At 40.9% G+C, this 19,550-nt stretch overlaps 1 protein-coding gene and 1 non-coding gene across 6 annotated transcripts in view; both read left to right on the top strand.

The window, feature by feature from the left end:
• Positions 1-3,879: 3,879 nt before the first annotated feature.
• Positions 3,880-3,981, top strand: LOC138175681 (U6 spliceosomal RNA). The gene has a single exon (XR_011172066.1). It is a non-coding gene; the product is annotated as a U6 spliceosomal RNA (small nuclear RNA).
• A 7,502-nt stretch (positions 3,982-11,483) lies between these two features.
• RIMKLB (ribosomal modification protein rimK like family member B) overlaps positions 11,484-19,550 on the top strand; it is a 96,685-nt gene continuing 88,618 nt past the window's right edge. For all 5 annotated transcript variants that reach the window (XM_069106096.1, XM_069106098.1, XM_069106100.1 and 2 more), the window contains exon 1: positions 11,484-12,028. The gene's annotated coding sequence lies outside the window, so the exon portion shown is untranslated. The remainder of the gene's footprint in view (positions 12,029-19,550) is intronic.

The raw sequence follows: 19,550 nt of genomic DNA on the forward strand, positions 1-19,550 counted from the left end.
CAATGCCCTGTCTGTAATTTAACTCCAGCCAATTATACACATCCTGAATTCCCGTTAGCCTTAGTTCCCAACATTCATCTTGTCAAACATGACACTGACGGGTGGCAGACCAGGCACTTCTCAGTCAGAACTGACCGCCAGCTGACTTAGTGATGTTTCCAGCTTAAAACCACACCTCCAGGTAGCCCCTCCTTGGGCTATTTCCCAGTGAATTATGGGCAACACACCTGCGAAGTTGATAATAAAAGTGCATGTTCCTTTAAGCACTGACCACTTCTTAACTCCTCCCTAATGCCATCCTTACTCACCTAGTTAGCATAATTGGCATCTGATTTACTATTGTAACTCTTTATAAACTATACCTATGACTTCTTTAAGTTTGCAGGTTCCCTAAGACCTCCTGCTCGATATAAAGCATAACAATAAACTTTTACAATCCTGACTTAAAAGATTGCTTGGGCCTTGTGAATTCCTTCCAGACTGCACAGCAGGGACTCTGACACCTATCACCCCTGTATCAGCAATGCCATATTCACAATGCCTATAGAGATTACAAATATGCTGATATAATTATCCATCACAAAATACGTCAGGTTTGCCATTTGGGGAAATAAACTAGAAAATTTATTAAGATACCAAAAGACTGAGTCCCAAAACCAGAAAGTGAAAGCCATCAGAGTAGTTATGATATTGGCACAGGTAGATAAAGTAGAAAGCACCCACATTTTCAAGCCTTTAAAACAGAACAGGCTACCTCAGGCAAAGGTCCTCCTCTCCCCACTCACAGCAACCACCCAGCGTCCTGGAAGCACGCTCCCAGCAGCTCCGGCCCCTGGCAGTCCTCAGCAAGAGTCCTAACTCAAAAAAAAAAAAAAAAAGGCAACCGCCGCCAACTGCCAACCGCAGGACCGTTAGCTCGGCTTTTCACTTTCTCTTGCTCTGCTATGTCAGCACGTCCATGGGGCATGGGAGATCTTTAAATCCCATAACCCTTATAACCCCCCTCGTCAGAAGGATGGCTTATAGTTTCTCCATGGAGAAGCAAATAAAGGAACTGGCAAAATTGATTTTATCATGTACCCAAAGGCAACAAGAAACATTATTTTACAGGACATTTGGTCATCTTTCATTTGTATGTTCATGATCAGAATTTGCAAAGACAAAAACCACACAATAAAAAATATGTAGCTTATGAGAATGGAGAGATAGAAAAATTCTACAAAGAACTTGACAAAGCTATTCACATTAAATCAACAAATTCTTTGATACTTGGTGACATCAATATGAAGATGGGAATAAGTGAGGATGGTGACATATACAACAGAAAACCTGGATCAGGAAAAAAGGAATGAGAGGCCAAAGACTTGTACATTATACAGGAATCTCATGGCTATACATTATAAATATTTTCCTTAAAAATGATTAAGTAGGAGTTGAAAATGATGAGCAAAAATTAAAAACATTATATTTTAACAGATAGGATCTAACTTGTTTCTGATGTAGATAATAGTGATAAAAGATTAGGAATAGGATTACCTCTTAAAAAAGAGAAGTGATGTAGAATAAAATCAGTTTAAAGAAGGTTTAAGGTTTAGATTAGTGGTACATGAGACCCCAAAATATCAACACACAGGATCCTGCCGAATGAATTTGACTCAAGTCTTCTCTCTGCCCAAGTAAAGTTAAATTTATTAAAGATTCCTCTTAATGGGTAGACTCTTAAGGAGCCTAAGTATCTGTGACAATTGTACTGGACAAGGGCCAGAATGAGTCTGTACTAGATTCAATTCTCTGCACCTTCATGGAGGCAAGATGCATCTAATATACAGAAAGACTGTGGGAGGAATCTAGGGGTGGTCTAGAGGAGGAGTTTGGGGAGGGTCTTGTAAGGGTTATGGGATTTAAAGATCTTCCATGCCCCGTTGGACTTGCTGATGTAGCAGGAAGGGGCGGAGCAAGAGGAAGCGGAAGCCAAGCTAGCGTTCCTGCGTTGGCTGGCGGTGGTGGTGACGGCGGCAGCAGCAGAGGCAGTGGCAGCGCGAAGCCCTTTTTGAGTTAGGACTGCTAAGGACTTTCTGCTAAGGACTCCTGCTGAGGACTGCCAGGGGCCGGAGCTGCTGGGAGCTCGCTTCCAGGACGCTGGGTGGTTGCTGTGCGTGAGGAGAGGAGGACCTTTGCCTGAGGTAGCCTGTTCTGTTTTAAAGATTGAAAATGTGGGTGCTTTCTACTTTATCTACCTGTGCCAATGTCATAACTACTCTGATGGCTTTCACTTTCTGGTTTTGGGACTCAGTCTTTTGGTATCTTAATAAATTTTCTAGTTTATTTCCTCATATGGCAAACATGACGTATTTTGTAATGGATAATTATATCAGCATATTTGTAATCTCTATAGGCATTGTGAATATGGCATTGCTGATACAGGTCTTGAGGCGGAGACAAATAAGGTCAGACTCCAGTAATGAGATTAAGGGTGGGAAATAGCTGAAGGCTACCTGGAGATGACAGACAATGGAAGGCTAGGCTAGTTTAAGGGTAACAGATTTGTATGTAGATATTTTGATAGGATCTAGGATGGGAAGTAGATGGACAATGGAGGGCTAGGCTGGTAAGAGTAAGAGATTTGGGCCTAGCTATAATGAAAGGCTTATGGACTCTGGCAAATGCCTCATCTAATGGGAAGATTTAATCAGAGTTCAAGGGGTTTCTCAGAGCCTGTATCCCATCATGGCCAGTGATCCAATTAAGCAAAGTCATATCAAGGACATTTAAATATGAAAATGGAAGAACAAATAAAAGAAAAATGGAAGAGATCTATAAGGATTCTTATTACAAACTTTACTCACCATCAAGGCTATTAGAGCCTCCACATTTATGGTCAGATGATGGGGTAGAAATGGCACTAAAGAGGTCAAAGACAGGAAAAGCAATCAGGTTAGACCAAGTATGCATAGAAGACATCTGTGCTTTGGTCAACTCTATTGTGAATTACGTGAAAGGATGAATTTACAAGGATTCTTAAAGAGGAAGGTACCAAAAGTGTGGAAAAAAATCTTGGATCTTTCCAATAAAATAAAGCCAGATACACATACACATATACATATATATGCATTAATACATATATCAATAACTACATACTTATATACCTACTTTTGCATCTGATGAGGTACAGGCTCTGGGAATCCCCTAGAACTCTGATTGAATCTTCCCATTTGATGAAGCATTTGCCTGAGACCATAAACCTTTCATTATAGCTGGGCCCAAATCTCTGTTATTAGCCTAGCCCTCCATTGTCCAGCTAGTCTCCACCCTAGATCCTTCCAAAATATCTATACACCCTTAAACTAGCCTAGTCCTCCATTGTCTCATCTCCAGGTAGCCTCCAGCTACTTCCTACCCTTAATCTCTCATCTGACCTCATTTGACTTCACCTGAAGACCCTTCCCAAACTTTTCCTCTAGATTCTTCCTACAACCTTTCTGTATATAAGTCCCCAGCTTGCCTCCAGGAGAGGGAAGGCTGGACAATTGTCTAGCACAGACTTACACTGCGTCAGATTATTCTGGCCTGCTTGTTCAATATGAGTGTCACTGATACCAAGGCTCCTTAAGAGTCTACCCATTATGGTGAATCTTTAATAAACTTTGCTTTTCTTTGGCTGAGAGAAGATTTTAGTTGAATTCATTTGGCAGGACCTGCCGTGTTGATATTTTGGGGTCTGGAGCACCCCTAATCCTATACCTCTACATTTTATGGACCCCTAACTTCAACACATCTATGTAAAAATTTTATGATGATCATCTATCTATACATGCATCAAGGACTTCATCAAAGAGGACTTTAGTAGAGAACACACAGCTTTTCAGAAGTGTTATTTCAGTGCTCACTTTGGCAACATATATACTAAAACTGGAACTATCAGAAAAGAATTAGCATGGCCCCTGCAATGACATGCAAATTCATAAAGCATTCCACATTTTTATGGGACTTTCCTTAAAATGATAAAGTAGCTTCTTGTGAAACCAAGAATAAGCATTTGGAATGGGGATAAGAATAAGATAAGGGGTGAAACAAAGATCTCCATTATTCCCATTATTATTCAATATTGTACCAAAAATGTTAGCTATAGTAATAAGACAAGAAAAAAACTGAAGGAATAAGTAAAATAAGAAGACATAAAATCATGACTTGTAGAACACTAGAATCAATTTTAAAAATCAATCAAAACAATTGACAACTTCAGCAAAGTTGAAGGATATATAAAATAAACCTATACAATCATCATTTCTATATATTACCCAAAAAATCAGCAGGAAGGGAATGAAAGAGAAATTCCATTTAAAATAACTATGGACAGTGATGAGGTACAGGCTCTGGGAACCCCCTTGAACTCTGATTGAATCTTCCCTTTTGATGAGGCATAGTTATTTTAACTATAAAATACTTGGAAATCTGTCTGTCAAGACACTCAGGAACTATATGAACACAATTACAAAACATTCTTCACACAAATATAGATCTAAATAACTGGAGAAATATTAATTGCTCATAAGTAGTCCAAGTCAATAAAATAAAAAAATGATACCTAAATTAATTTATTCAATGCTGTATCAATCAAACTGCCAAAGAACTACTTCATAGAGCATCCTTCTGATGGGGTACCTGGGGTCTAGATCAATTTGTGAAACCAACTTGTAAAACCAGTCTGTGACTTTGTAACTGCACTTTTTGTTAAGTTGTGGCTACGATTTGTCCTTTCCCGCCCTTTGGGTTTGCCCCTTCTCTCTATCCCTAGCTCCACCTGGGCAGCGCCCTGTGACCCCTTTGTTCTTGCTTGATCTCTTGATTTCTTCTGGGCCTGGCCCACGCCCTCCTTTGTCCTTGCCTTTTGTCTCCTTAACGACCTGGCCCAGATCTTGTCTAAACTCTGTTCGTGCTCCTCTTGGTCAGCTCTGGCCTTTGTCTGTGCGATGGGGCCCCTCCCGTCTGGTCGGCCCTGGCGGTGGCGGCCCTACCCTTTAAAGGTAAAAGCATGTACCCCTCTCACTTGCAGGTCCCCTAAAGGACTCTTGCCCGATTCTCATGGAAGTGTAACAATAAACTTCTACAACTCTCACTCCAATTAAGCCTGAGACCTTGAATTCTTTCCAGATGACATTGCAGGTCTTCCGGTCTTAGATAAGATCATAATTCCTGCTGAACCTATTGGGATCCCGTCCCCCATCACTTCCTAGTTCCTCATTCAGGGACCAGTCTTTGTAGGTTAGTCAGTCTCTAAAGGAAGGGGCTGATGGTGGTATTGGACTAATCCTCAGGAAATTTACTCCTCAATCTTGGGCAGGACTCCACCCAACAAGAAGAGCTTACTTCTAATTAAAATGTAAATAGAATCTTATCTAGGTGAATTCCTGCCCTAAAAGCAATAGGCTCAAGTCCTAGAAACCCCACTATTGGTCAATTTGAGTGGTCTGGGTGGAGATGTATCCCTTTGACAGCCTGAGTGAGCTGAGGCTCTCTAGTAGTGGTTCTCAGCCAGAGGACCCAAAGACTTTTAGCCCACCTCCTCATTAAAATGTCCACCCCCTCATTATGTTCATTAATTAGAGTTGATTTTCACCTGACAGGGTTCCCTCCTTTAACAAAGGTATTTAAACCTTCAGGGATCTACATGGTTTTGTCTTTGGTTACTTTTTACCATTGACCATCAACTTATTGATCATTTGCTAGCCTAATTAATAAATTATGAATTACCCAGAAATTGGCTCTAAGGCTATTGGTAGATTAGAAACTAATTCTAAATTCTGGAAAGTAATTTGGAACTGGTGGGGTGCTTGCACCCTATCCCTAGTACCATATCACTCCCAGCCCAAAGACCCTATCTCTGGCAATAACTCACAAATGGGCCTGTGTGGGGTACAGAGACCCTAACCCAAATTGACTACTCGGAGACCTCTCAAAGTGAAGGTAGAAAGTTTTATTAGAATCTCTCGAGAAGCCGCAGTCCAGTCACTGGAAAAGAAATCCAGAGAGAGGAGGACAGTATACAGAAGCCAAAACTGGGTTATATAGCCGAAAACCACTGGAAAACTGAAACCCTCCCCTTCCTCATGTAATCTTTTAAATTGATTGGCTGTTGTGTTAACATTCCCTTATTTGGCAGGTGGGGTGACAAGGGGATTTCCAGAGTTTCCTTTTTCCCCCAAAGTCAGCTAACTGAGGCCTAGGGCTTCACATACTTTAGCAGATAGTCTCTGAGAAACCACATTACCTGCCTCTCCCCACACACAGGCCCCAGTTAGGGAAACTATTTCTCCGTATTACAAGAACAAGATACACAGGACTATCTTGTGCTAGTAGAACTATCATGTACTGATTCCCACAGTTACCATATATAATCCAAAAGTCAAGCTATGGATGTCAGCTACTGAGGCTATCTTGTTATAGACACAGCAGACCAAAAACATCCCTTAAAAGCTCCTCTCACCCCACCAGGGTTTCCAGCAGTGAATGATGCCTGCACCGAGGGGGTGAGCCCAAATGCAAGGGTGTGGCAAATGAAAAGACAAATTGAGCCAGGCAGGAACTATCTGGGTAGTCCATTTATGTGTCTTGGGGCTAGGGTTTTTATAACCAAGACAGTTGCATCCGGTTTTCTCCTGGAAAAGATGATTAACCAGCTTGTACTTAATTATTGGAGGTTGTGCAATCTTTGGGGGTCACTTCTCCGTAATCACACCCTGTTTCCTTGCTAGCTATGGAAAGATGGTGAGCCAACACCCTGAGCCATAATTAGACCAAGTGGGGAGTGGGATCCAGGGGAATCCTGGTCCAGATTCTACCCATGACTGGACTGGCTTACCTTGGCCCCTCAACAGTTTTATATGACATCAAGTTAACAAAAACTACCATCTCCGATTTAAAAATTATTCTCAGAGGGCACTCAAGGTTATGGTGGGTATGAGTGGACTGCAACATATAACATATAAGGAACTTTGAAGAACTGGAATAAAATTATCATCGGGGAAACATACCAGTGAAAAAGTTGATTTGGTTTACATGGCAAGAGCAAGGGAGAGATCAGGTTGAAAAGGCATATGGTCTTAGTCTTCCATTGGTATACTCACAATGTCAAGAAAAAGCAGGGAACATGTGTTGATTTTATGGGACATGGGCAAGAGTTGCCAAGGATGGTTTAGTATAAGTTGGTTGTGATCTGCATCACCAGTTGAGTTCCACTTTGTCATCTACTCTCAAATCCCTCTCCCCACTGTCCTAACCCTACTCATCCCTTGCCCAACTCCAGGCCTAGACAGTTCCTACTATCTGCTTTCTCCATTCCTACTCACAAATTGCCAAATATAGCTGGAGGAAGCTAACTGGTTACATTATATATTCACATTATCCCACTTCAACTGGGTCCCCACTATAGTAAAATTATCTTTTTTATTATACCTTAATTCATATCCTATCTTATTCCTCACAGATTCTGTTCCAAACCTCTTCTCTCCTCAGGCCTCCCACATATTCTCCTCCCTACTCTCTCAGCTAAGGACCTCATTTTATACTTTAAAAGCTCAAGCCATTTGCTATTGCCTCTCCTTTTTTTCATCTCAAAATCCCCTTGACATCAATTCCCACCAAATTCTTTCTCTCTCCAATCTCTGATAGCCTCTCTACTTGCCAAGGTCAATCCTACATGTATCCTTGATCACATTCCCTCCCATCTTCTCTAGTAAATTGCAACCTCAATCATTTAACCACCCCCTCTCTATCTTTTACTGTTCTCTATCTATTGATTAGACATCTGGTGGTGAAGTGAACTCATCGTCATGAGTTCAAATCTGGCCAAAAAAACATTTACTGGCTGTGTGACTGCATAAGTCTTTTCACTCTGTTTACCTCAGTTTCCTTATCTGTAAAATGAGCTGGAGAAATGGCAAACCACTGTAGTATTTCTGCCACAAGAAACCCATGTTTAAGATTTAAACATGACTGAAAAACAGCTGAACAAAATCTGTTGATTTGTTTCTGTTGTCTTCAAACACAACCTGGATATCTCCCATGCTTGAGAAAACCCTTCACTAGACCCTGCTATCCTCTCAAGTTTTCATCCCGAATTTCTCCTCCCTTTCTCATTCTAAAGTAGAAAAAGTTGTATTCTGATTCTGATTACCTCCATTTTCTTTCCTTTCACTCATTCTTTTGAACTTTACATAATCTGGCTTCAGAATTTACAACTCAGCTGAAACTACTGTCCCCAACTCTTAATTACCAAATCTGATACTTTTCTCCATCTTTCTTCTTCTTAATCTGATGCATTTGACACTATTGACCGCCCTTTTCTCTTGGACACTCTTCTCTCTGTTTTCATGATGTTATTTCTCCTTCTACCTCATTGCTCTTTAGTCACTTCTTTTGGCTCCTCATCCGTATCATACCTCCTAATTGTGGGCATTCCCCAAAGCTCGGTCCTGGATCTTCTCTTTTTATCATGCCCTCTTTTGATCACTTCATCAGCTCCCATAAGTTTAGTTATCATCTCTAGGTAGATGACTCACAGATTATATACACAGCTCTAGTCTCTCTCCTAATTTCCAGTTCTAAATTTTCAAATGCTTATTGGACTTTTTACATTGTATCCCAAAGACATCTCAAACTCAACATTTCCCAATATGGAACTTATTATTTTCCCCTAAATCCATCCCTACTACCCAGTTCCTTGGATGGTACATATGGAGGGTACCACCATTCCTTCAGACTCCTACATTCATAACATTGGTATTATTCTCAACTCTTCACTCTGTCTCACCTCAGGTAGCCAGTCAGTTGCCAAACCTTGCTCTTTCTACCCCCACAGCATCACTTATATCTAACCCTTTCCTTGTACTCAGACTTCTTCAGTTCAGGTCCTTGTTATCTTTGCCTGAGATTACTATAATTGCCCCTACCTATCTCCTACGCACCTAGCTGCTGACATGACATTCCTTAAATGAAGATCTGGTTATGTCATTCCCTGGCTCAAGAAACTCCAACCTCTAGGATAACATATAAACTTGTCCATTTACCTTTCTAAAGCTCTTTTCAATATGTGCCCAACTTAACTGATTACTTCCCTTCTCACACTCAGCAATCTAGTGAATTTAGCCTTCTCTGATTTTTTTTTTCTTACACAGGACACATCATCCATCATTTCCTTGCATTAGCATTGGCCATCATCTCCTGTGCTTGAAATGTGCTTCCCCTTCATTTCCATTTCAAAAATCACTCTCTTCATTCAAGGCACAACTCACACAGTGCCTTCTACATCAAGTCTTTCTTGATGTCCCCAAATGCTAACGTCTTCCATTCCTACTTACTTTATATTGTATCTATTTTTATTTATTCTCTTTATATTTCTAAGTGATGTGGTGTCCATTCTCTTCTTCACCAAAAGGTTCTTTTGCTCAGGTACTATGTAAGCTATCTGGACTAGGTTCAGAGACTGTCTTCTAACAAGAAGGGAGCTCATTGAATCCCACCCATGGAGCCTAAGAAAAAAATACTTATAGCTCAGGTTATGGCTCAAGTCTCAAGTTTTCCCCAAAAGAAGAGGTATCCAATGTATAATATGAATTAGGTATGGAATAAGAAATACTAAACATAATAGATTCACAAGTGCTATGTGACAAAATCAAACTTAAAACAATTTAATAGCTTGTAACTATAATTAGATCTGCTAGGAAGCTAAGCTTCTATATAAGTATAAATTGATTGGTTCATACCACCCACTTAAAAGTAGTTTGTTAGATAAGAAAACTTTGATTCAGTCAGGCCTTCAATCAAAACCACTGTTTAAGTGACAGGGGCAGCTATGAAAGTAAGCCAATTAAAAACTAGACAGAGATTATAAGGGCTAGAAGCATCAAGGAAGGAGCAAGCCTGGGGTTTCAGCACACCTTTTCCTCCTGATCCCTGTCTATCCCCAGATACTATAATATGATGTTCTATTTTGTTATCCAAATGTTTCCAGTAAATTGAATTTTACCTCAACCACAAAAAGGCCAAGGATTTACTAGAAATAGATATAAATGTAGAGTTAGGCAGAAAGCCCAACTTCTGCCTAAATGTTAAAAAAAATTTTTTTTCCTAAATAGGGGCTCAAATGATTTTGACTGAACGCAGGACTTTTTTTTTTAAATCTAAAATAAGCTTCTTAAACCCGAAGAGGAGGGAAACCTCCTTAAAGGGGCCATTACTGTTACTTCTTGTACTTAAAACAACTAATTATTGTAGTAGTATAATGCATTGTACTTTTTAGAATAAGTATTGTTGCCTAGATTTGTTTTTAACAAGTTTTTTTTTTTTTAATATGGTCAAGAACTATACTTGCTGCTGCATTAAGGATAAGAGCACAGGTTGTGTTGTTTTTGTCTACGCCTATCATTTTTTCAGTGAAGGGAACTCTTTCAAGGGTGGACTATCAGGGACTCAACTAGAGTTGCCTGGCGCACTGTCACAAGTGACTTGCACAAATTTACAAAACAATTAAGCCTTGGAGGCTGCTTTTGAACCCAGATCTAGTATTACAGGCAGTTGAACTTCTCCACTCAAGCCTTTCAGTTTATGTGAGGAAACGGGAGTCCACAGAACTTTAGGTGACTTGCCCAAGGTAAATACAAAGCTGGTAAACGGGGGGTCGGGATTCGAACCCAGATCTTTTCAACCTCCCAGGCTCATCCCTCATTCCAGAGCACCAGGCAGCCAGCCTCAAACCCCTTTTCTAGTGGGCAGGATCATGATGTCATTCTTTCTGATTAGGGATCAAGATGGAGGGGAGTGGGAGGAAAGCAATTCAGTGGGAGATGCCTGTGTATTGTGGAGGTGTATGTGGAAATTCGGGACTGTGGGGAAATGCGGCGGCCGAGCTTTGTGTCTGCGAGGGAGGGAGGGAAGGATGGATGGGGGATGTAAGAGGGGGTAGGAGTGGTAAAGAAAGCGGAGAGGTCCCCTCTCTCTTGCGCCCCCCCCCTCCGAGGGCGGCGGGCGGCGGGCGGCGGGCGCTTCCCCCCTTCCCTCATCGCCTTCCGAGGGAGGGACGGTTTAGGGGCGGAGGGAGAGGCTCGCTCTCGGAGAACTCTCTAGCTCCCATTCTCCCCCCCCGGGGCGCGCGCTCCTTCCCTGCTCGGCTGGGGGCGGGGGGCGGTGCGCGGAGGGCTCCACGCCGGCCTTGCTGAGACCGGAAGGAGGGGTCTGGAGGGCGCGGGGACCGTGTTCTGAGCACCGCCCCCCTAGCCGCCGGCGCCGGACAGTTTGCTCATTCTCTCGCCGCCTCCAGCCCTTCCGAAAGCCGTCCTCCCCGTACAGCACCAAACACACAAATGCGCGCGGTGCGCGCGCGGGGTGGCGCGTAAAACCTCGGCTCGCGAGCTCGCTGACGAGCAGGCCTCGGCCAGCGTCGCGAGCTCCGTGTGTGAGAAAGGCTGCGCGCGTCTGTGTGCGAGTGTGTACGCGCGCGTGCGTGTGGGGGGGTGTCAGGGAGGAGGGCGTGAGACAGAGGAGAGCGCGCGAGTGTGAAAGGGGGAGGGAATCGTGAGTGAAAGAACGTGCTAGAGGCGGTGTGTGTGAAAGGGGGAGGGCGGAATTTCTGGTGTGTGTGCGCGCGCGCGCGTGTGTGTGAGAGACCTCGTGTGAGAGCTATAGACCGCCCGTGAGTGTGTGTGTGTGAGAGAGAGAGAGAGCGGGAGCGCGCGCGCGCGCGCGCAGCTGGAGTGTGTGTGAGAGGGCAGGGGACTCTGGCTGCCGGAGCCGCCGTTGCGGGAGGAGGAGAAGGAGGCGGCTCCCCCTGCGTCCAGCATCCCAAGATCCCTCTCCTTCCCTTCAGTTCCCTTCCCTCCTACTTCCCTTCCCTTTCCCTTTCCCTTTCCCGGTCCTTTCCCGACATACTGCCTGCCCGATCGTCCGCGCCCCTCGAAGTGTGGTGATCCCCCCAGGCCCGGCCCCGGCCCGGCCCCCGCTGGCTGGGAAGGGAGGGAGGAGCTGCCCGAGCCAGGTGGGTGATCCCCGCCACCCCATCCCACCCCCACCCCGAAAGGTGTGTAAGGGAGAGAGTGGGCGCGAGCAGACAACTGCTCGCCCGGGTGAATGAAAGGGTGGGGGCGAAGGTGCTGAGACCCCCTGTATTTGCGGGCACATGTGATGAGGCTTGATACACCCGTGTCTGAGAAGGATGGAGCCGACGGGTAACCTTGAGTGGGAAAGGCGGTGGGTCATCCTCATCCCTTCCTGTGTTTGTAAGGGGGTGTGGTAACGCGGTGTGTAAAGGGAAATGTGGATTTATTACTCCCACCCCTGCCCAATGGTGGACCATTCTCAACTGCTCCGGTGCCCCTCGGAGCCCCTTTTATGAAGAGTGGCTCCAGACCCCATGTTTTCCTCCATATACATGTCTTTCAGAGTATATTCCTTGCTAGCGATGAACTAACCCTTGTGTGATTTCGACAGTCTGCCAAAAACACTTAGACAGCCTTCTCCTTCACCACCCCCCCCCCTTACAAACTGAAGGCAATGGTGTTAGGGAATACTCCCTTCTCCAGGTTTTTCCTGTAATTTGTCTCACTTTGCCCGTGTATAAAATGGATTGGTATAGTATAGTCGATATTCTCTTCCATTTGTGTATGTGAATACAGATGAGGTTATTTTTTCCTTTGTAAGAGTATCTGTAGATTTGATACTCTTCCTGCTGTGTTTATAACTTTGATGTGAATTCCTGTGCATTCTCTCTAAATTTAACAAAGTATTCCCACTTTTTGAAAGGAGTTGGTCTTTTCACAAAATTTTTCTAATTTGGAGGCTTGAATTGGTTTCTTATGTTTCTGTTAGATTTTTATTGTAAAAACTGACATAAAGGATACATTTTACGATTAAAATCTCGCAGAAACAATGTGATGCCATAAACATTAATTTAGTTTTCTTCTGTCATGATATTAAAAGGCTTAAAGGCCCTCTGTTGGATTTAAACATGACTTAAGTCATTCAGTGGCATTCCACTTAATTACTCTGGACTCTAGTTTCCTTATCTACAAAATTATGAAGCAGTGGGACTAGACTTCGAGGTACTTTACACCTTGAAATCCAAATGTAATATCTTGCTTCATATGTCACATTTTTTAAACCTATAATTAAATAAATAGGCATAATTTATACTCTTTTCTTCATCTCTAATGCAAGCTACTTTTGACATGATTAAATGAAAAATAAGTAGTTGAGTTTAAGGAGTCGTGCGTGTATGTTTATTCCTTTGACCTGTACTAGTTCTGTGAGTATCTTCTTTCATTGATGTAGTTGTTGGTCTAAGCAACATGGCTGTTGTTTTTATCTTTCTCTGTTTCTCTCATCTTTTTTTGCCCCTCATGAGGTATTGAAATCTGCTTGTTTTGGGAGGGGACAGTTTGATTCTGAGGAGGGGGCTAAGAAGGGGAACTGCATAGTCAATCACTCACAAATGTGCACACAGTCTGTCTAAAACCTCATTTCCCTTTCAGCCTTTCCCTCTGCAGGAAGGGAGGAGCAGAGTCTATAACTACTAGGTTGTGGGGCGCCTGGCTAGCATCCACCCATTTTAATTTCTAAGTGGACAGTATCATATTCCTTTTCTGCCTTCTCTTGGGTACTTAGCTCTGTGGGAACTTAAGGGTGTGAGCATGAAGAAGCCATCCCTTTTTTTCCTTTTCCTTTGCAACCTTTTTTTTCCTTCCCAGAGGGGACTTATCAGCTGACTGTTTGAATTTTTTACACCTTCACAGTCTCATTGTAGAAAGAGACACTAAGGCTGGTTATTTTCCCTGGTCATATGAACACCTAAAGTGAGACACTAAGTTATGGGGTACTCCCAGAAATAATAGCCTTTTAAAATTCTCTCCCTTCCTCTTTTCTCTAGCTCACCTCCCTCTGGAACTTGCTGCTGGGTTAAGTCACTAGATTCATTCATCTAAATATTTCCCCTCCCCCCTGAGCTGAAAGACAGAAAGACTTGCATACAAGAAAGGGATGGGGGATGGGAACAGAATGGAACAGAACACTGAGTTGTCACACTGTTTGGGAAACTGGGAGTAGATTTTTACCCCTAGGAATCAAGCTAAAGATCTAATCTGTGAAAATAGGTGGAGGTAGAACTTCTGAATCCACTATGTGAAGTGTGTGAGAGAGAAGCATAAAGTATGGGGGGGATATATTATATTCTTTGTTACTTACTGATAACTCTTCCTGGGAAACTTTAGTGATGAGAATTTAGAAAGGTACTTTGTATATGACAAATCATTTTGCAAAGGATTTCCGAAAGGTTGACAGAATACTAGACGATAGTTACTGAAATTTATTGTATTGCTCATCTGAAATCTGATCTGAAGAGATTAATAGGAACAATTTTTTTTTTTTTTCTTAAATGGTGGACAGGAATGCCAAGAACAGGTCTTAATTTGTATGTGCTTTTTACCCAATACATAACAACTAAAGTGTACTTCCTTCTAAAGGAACTTAAGGTCAGCATCTTAGATTTAGAGTTGGCAGGGAGCTTAGAGCCCCATAGAGGTTAAGTGACTTATCTAAGATCATCTCTCTAGTAGGTAGCAGAGTTAGAAGTTGAAGCTAGGCCCTTTGACTCCAAATCCAGGTTTTTTTCCACTAGTTATTTTTTTTAATAGAGGAAACAGATTGGTTATGGGTTTTTGAAATTTAAAGGAATGTTTTATAATTGTGAATTTTTCTTATTAAGATTATTAAAGATGAGGGGTAGCAAGATGGCACAGTGAATAGAGCACTGGCCCTGGAGTCAGGAGGACCTGAGTTCAAATCCAACCTCTGACACTTAATACTTACTAGCCCGTGTGACCTTGGGCAAGTCACTTAACCATAGCTGCCCCTCCAAAAAGATATATATATATATAAAATTAAAGAAAAATATTTGTTGTTCAGTAGTTTCTCAGTCATGTCGGACTCTTTGTGAGCCCATTTGGGGTTTTCTTGGTAAAGATACTGGAGTTGTTTCCCATTTTCTTGTCCAGCTCATTTTGCAGATGAGGAGCTGAGGCAAACAGGATTAACTGACTTGCTCAGGGTCACACGACTAGTAAGAGGCCAGATTTGAATTCAAGAAGGTGAGTCTTTTTGACCCAGGCCTATTACTCTATCAGTTGCAACACCTACCTGCCCAAGAAAACATATAGGATATCACAAATATATATTGCCCCTCTTAAACCTCATTTATAGGCCATAGCCATCAGCCAGGTCTCCTCAAAACCTATGTTTATATATATTTTTCCTCACCAAAATTATGGCTGTTTTCATCTTTCATTTTCTAGGATTGTCATTTGATTTAAATCTAACCTTAAAAGAGAAATTAAAGTACAAAAAAAAAAACCTTAGATGTCACTGATAATTGGCAAAGCCATATATAGACCTTAAGGCAGCATACATTTATTTTCCTGGTTTCAAAATTTTAGAATAGCCTTTTTTTAAAAAAGATTGTTAGTGCAGCATTTTCCTTCTTAACTGGTCCCATTATTCTGTAGCTTTTATTCAACCAGAGTTGGAGAACTCTGCCCTGTTCTCTACCAATATGTGAGTTGATGTGATAGTTGAGTACCATATCCTTATTGACTGTTCACAATATAAAGATCTATTAAAGTACATGTTTATTTGTTAGGATATAGTACTTTTCTCCCCAAGTTATCCCATATTTCACCTAGGCATGTTGACCAAAATACTGTTTTAATCCAAAATTATCATCTTAGCAAAATTATTGGTGTTTTTCTTTTTCCTATATATTTTGGCCTTAAGGTTCATTCCTAAGGTCTTGCTCCCTAAGTAGTAAATAGGAACTCATTTATTTTATGACTTAATGTTATCTTCAAAATTATTAAGATATTATCTACAAAGCACAGCTCAGGTGCTACTTCTGATTCCCCCAAGTTACGGAAATTACTTTATATATACTTTGTATTTCCTTAGTTGTATTCGGCCTTTTCTGTCCCCACCCCCAACATAAACTTTTTGAGAGCATGGCTTTTGATTTCATTGGTGTCTGGAACTACAAGTTAGGAAACTCCTTTTACCAATCCAGAATGACAACTCTTCTATAGTTTATGGTCTTAGAGATATAGCTGGCTTGTTTAGAGGTTTGATTTGAACCTAGGTCTTTCTAAATATGAAGTTGGCTTTTTTTTTTTTTTTAAGCAATCGGGGTTAAGTAACTTGCTCAAGGTTACATGGCCAGTTATTTCTGGGTGTGATACTAAGTATCTGAGCCCAGATTTGATCCCCAGGTCATCCCCACCCTGGAACCAGTGCTCTTACTCCGCTGTGCTACCTGGACGCCCCAAATTTTTTTGCTTTTGTTTTGGAGGGGCAGTTGGGGTTAAGGGACTTGCCCAAGGTCACACAGCTAGTTTTTGTATTAAGTGTCAGAGGTCGGATTTGAACTCAAGTCCTCCTGATTCCAGGGTCGGTGCTCTATTCAGTGCACCACCTAGCTGCCCCTAAAGTTGGCTTTTTTATCCACTATACAACACTGCCTTTCTTACAGTTTTTCTGTTAAAGATTCATTGGGCTTGTTCAGAAAGTATATAGTACTTCATATTTGCATAATAAATTGATGCTTATGAATTTTATGTAGCTATGTATATTATTGCATTACTAAGTCTCCATATTGGTTGTCATTATAACCAGTATTAGTTTTAATATGTTGTTTAACACTTTAAAAAAAAAGTTTTGAACATAGTAGATTCCTAATGAATGTTTATGGAATTGAATTGAAAATGGGAATGTGGGAGTTGCAACACCAGATCAAACTATGTGTTCTTATTACACTGGTGTTTCACCTTTGGCAGCATTTCAGATTTTGATGCTTTATTGGAAAGCCAGACTGTATTTTGCCAAATTGTTCATTTGCCCACAGCAGCCTTGTATATTTTTTTCCCCTTGTGCTTCCTAGTCCTTGGTTGTCAGCTTATTTCTTTGACATGTGATTAAGTTAGTATTCTATAAAGCCCTGGGCATCAGTAACAGCTTAAAGGGCAGGGCCATGAATAGTGTAATTTTTGTTGAGCACTTTCAGTTAGTTAGGCTTTTACAACTCTAGGAACATGTTTTCAAACTTTACCATATACCAGAAAAACAGTTTCTTTGCACCAAACATTCATCACTAAGTGGTTGAAAACATTTTCAGTCAGTATTTAGAGGCAGAAACTTCACTTTAGTTGATTTGTTTTATGCAATCCTGCTTTTGGGGGGGGATTTTTAATTACTGAGTTCACTAGGAAGTATGACCTGTTTATTCCTCAAATGGGAATGTGTAAAAAGTTTTTGGTTCATGAATGATATTCTTCTGTCCTTTGACCATTTCTTAATTTTCTATAATTATTTATCAGAAGTCTGCTCTGTGAAAGACTACTAGGCCCTGGGAGTACAGAAATCAAAGTGAATGAATGTCTGCACTCAAAAAACTTATTACATTATATTTCATTTTTCTCTTGCTTTTGTACTTCAGACTATTTTGAGCATTAGTTGTCCTACATTCTTAGTCTTCTTAGTTCTCTGTGAGTAGCTTTTGACTTTGAAAATGCTGCTTGACCACCTATGTGAAGATCTAGTGTTTACTGTTGATCTTCCTAAGGGTTAATGGGTTGTATTAGGAAGGGGGTATATTGTAAAAAGTACCTATTAATAATAATGCAGAAGAGAAGGATTAATGTTAATCAGTATATCCTAAGTATTTTGATATTCTTAAATATTTTTAATGTCCAAGTGGTTATAGTAATATAAAAATATTGTTAAAGAGAAAGTATATGTCTTTTAAAAAAAACTTCTAAGATCCCTGTTGTAAAATTCTCACTTCTCAATTTGCTAGAACTTTGTAAGCCTGGTGTCAATAGTTTTCTTTGATCTGGCTTTCCTTTGATGTTATCTTTATCTTCCTATTTTCTACCTTGGCCTCCTGTTGTGAACCTAGGCCTAGTTCTGTGTCTTAAGCTGAAGAACTTTTTAAAAAATGTTATATTGATGCCTTTTGTACATTGGTCCCACTTATTTCATGCTTCCCTGAATACCATGGAGATAAACATACCCCTTTTAGGAAAGTCTTACTGGGCAGTCATACATTCCAATTGGAGTGCACCATAAAGATCTTCTAGGCCAAACCTCTTCATTTTACAAATGTGTAGAGTTAGTCCCCCAAAGGTTAACTGATTTGCCCAAGGGTAACACAAGGAGTAAGCAAGCAGAGCCCATCTTCATCTGAGTTCTTTGTCTTCAGATCTAGAACTCTTCTCATTCATTGTTTGCTTCTGGCCTAGGAAACTGTACTCTTTCATGGTGCCAGTTATGAAAAGAGAAAAAAACCCATCAACAGCCATGTTGCTTAGACCATGGCGATACACACACACCTCCAGATTGAACTCCTGGAGACAAAGGCAAACAATTAAACCGTAGCATTCCTTACATCAACTGCCTTCTGACACGTCTGTCCACCATGGTCTATCCTAGTAGTTTCCTGCCTCTTTCTCAAGGTGGCAGAGTGATGTTGTTCTTTTGGTTCTGCTTATTTCCTTCTGTTATCAGTTCATACAGCTCTAACTATATTTCTCAGTCTCTTAATTCCTCAATTTGTCATTTCTTATTCCCCAGTAATGTTACATTATATTCACGTATTATGGTTTTGGGTTTTTTTGTTTTGGGGGTTTTTTGGGAGGGCAATTGGGATTAAGTGACTTGCCCAAGGTCATGTGGCTAGTTCTTCTGTTAAGTGTCTGGGGCCTGATTTGAACTCAAGTCCTCCTGACTCCAGGGCCAGTGCTCTATTCACTGCACCACCTAGCTGCCTGGCATATTATGTTTTTTAAAAACATTTCCCATTTGACAGACACTCACACACTGCCATGTTTTTAGTTCTTTGCTACCTGTTATAGTGATTCTATGAAGATTTTGCTATGTATGAAATCTGTTTTCATCTTTCATTTCCTTGGGTTATGTTTCCAATAATGGTATTGTCAGGTCGAAGGGTATAAATAAATTAGTAACTTTTCTTGTGTAATTTATATTATTATCAAGAATCATTATTGTAATCACTTCAAAGCTCCACCATCATCAGATATCAGTGTTTTTATTCCCACTATCCTTCCAACATTTTTCATTTTTCTTGGAATGAGGTAAAAACTCATTTGTAATGTGAATTTCTCAGACAACTAATGCTTTGGATCATGTTTTCATGTAGTCATTTATAGTTTGCAGTTCTTTTAAAAACTGCTTTATATGCTTTGGCCACTTATAAACAAAGAAATAATTCTTGGTATCATATTTGTCACTTCCCTGTATATTTTGTATAATAAACATCTATGATGTTTGATGCAGATATTTTATTACCATTCTACTATTTTTCTAATTCTGTTGTAATTGACTTTATTTTTATTATCTCAATTGTCTTTTTTATCTTTTATGATCTCAGTGTATTCTTGGAAGTCAAAATAGAAGGTATCATCAGAGCAAGGTTGTGCTTCTAAGGTTATTTTATAAAGGTTGGG

Source organism: Petaurus breviceps, unplaced genomic scaffold (genome assembly GCF_028583685.1).
Source record: "Petaurus breviceps papuanus isolate PSGF00001 unplaced genomic scaffold, PetGlider_PUasm1.0 78, whole genome shotgun sequence".
Classification (NCBI taxonomy): domain Eukaryota; kingdom Metazoa; phylum Chordata; class Mammalia; order Diprotodontia; family Petauridae; genus Petaurus; species Petaurus breviceps.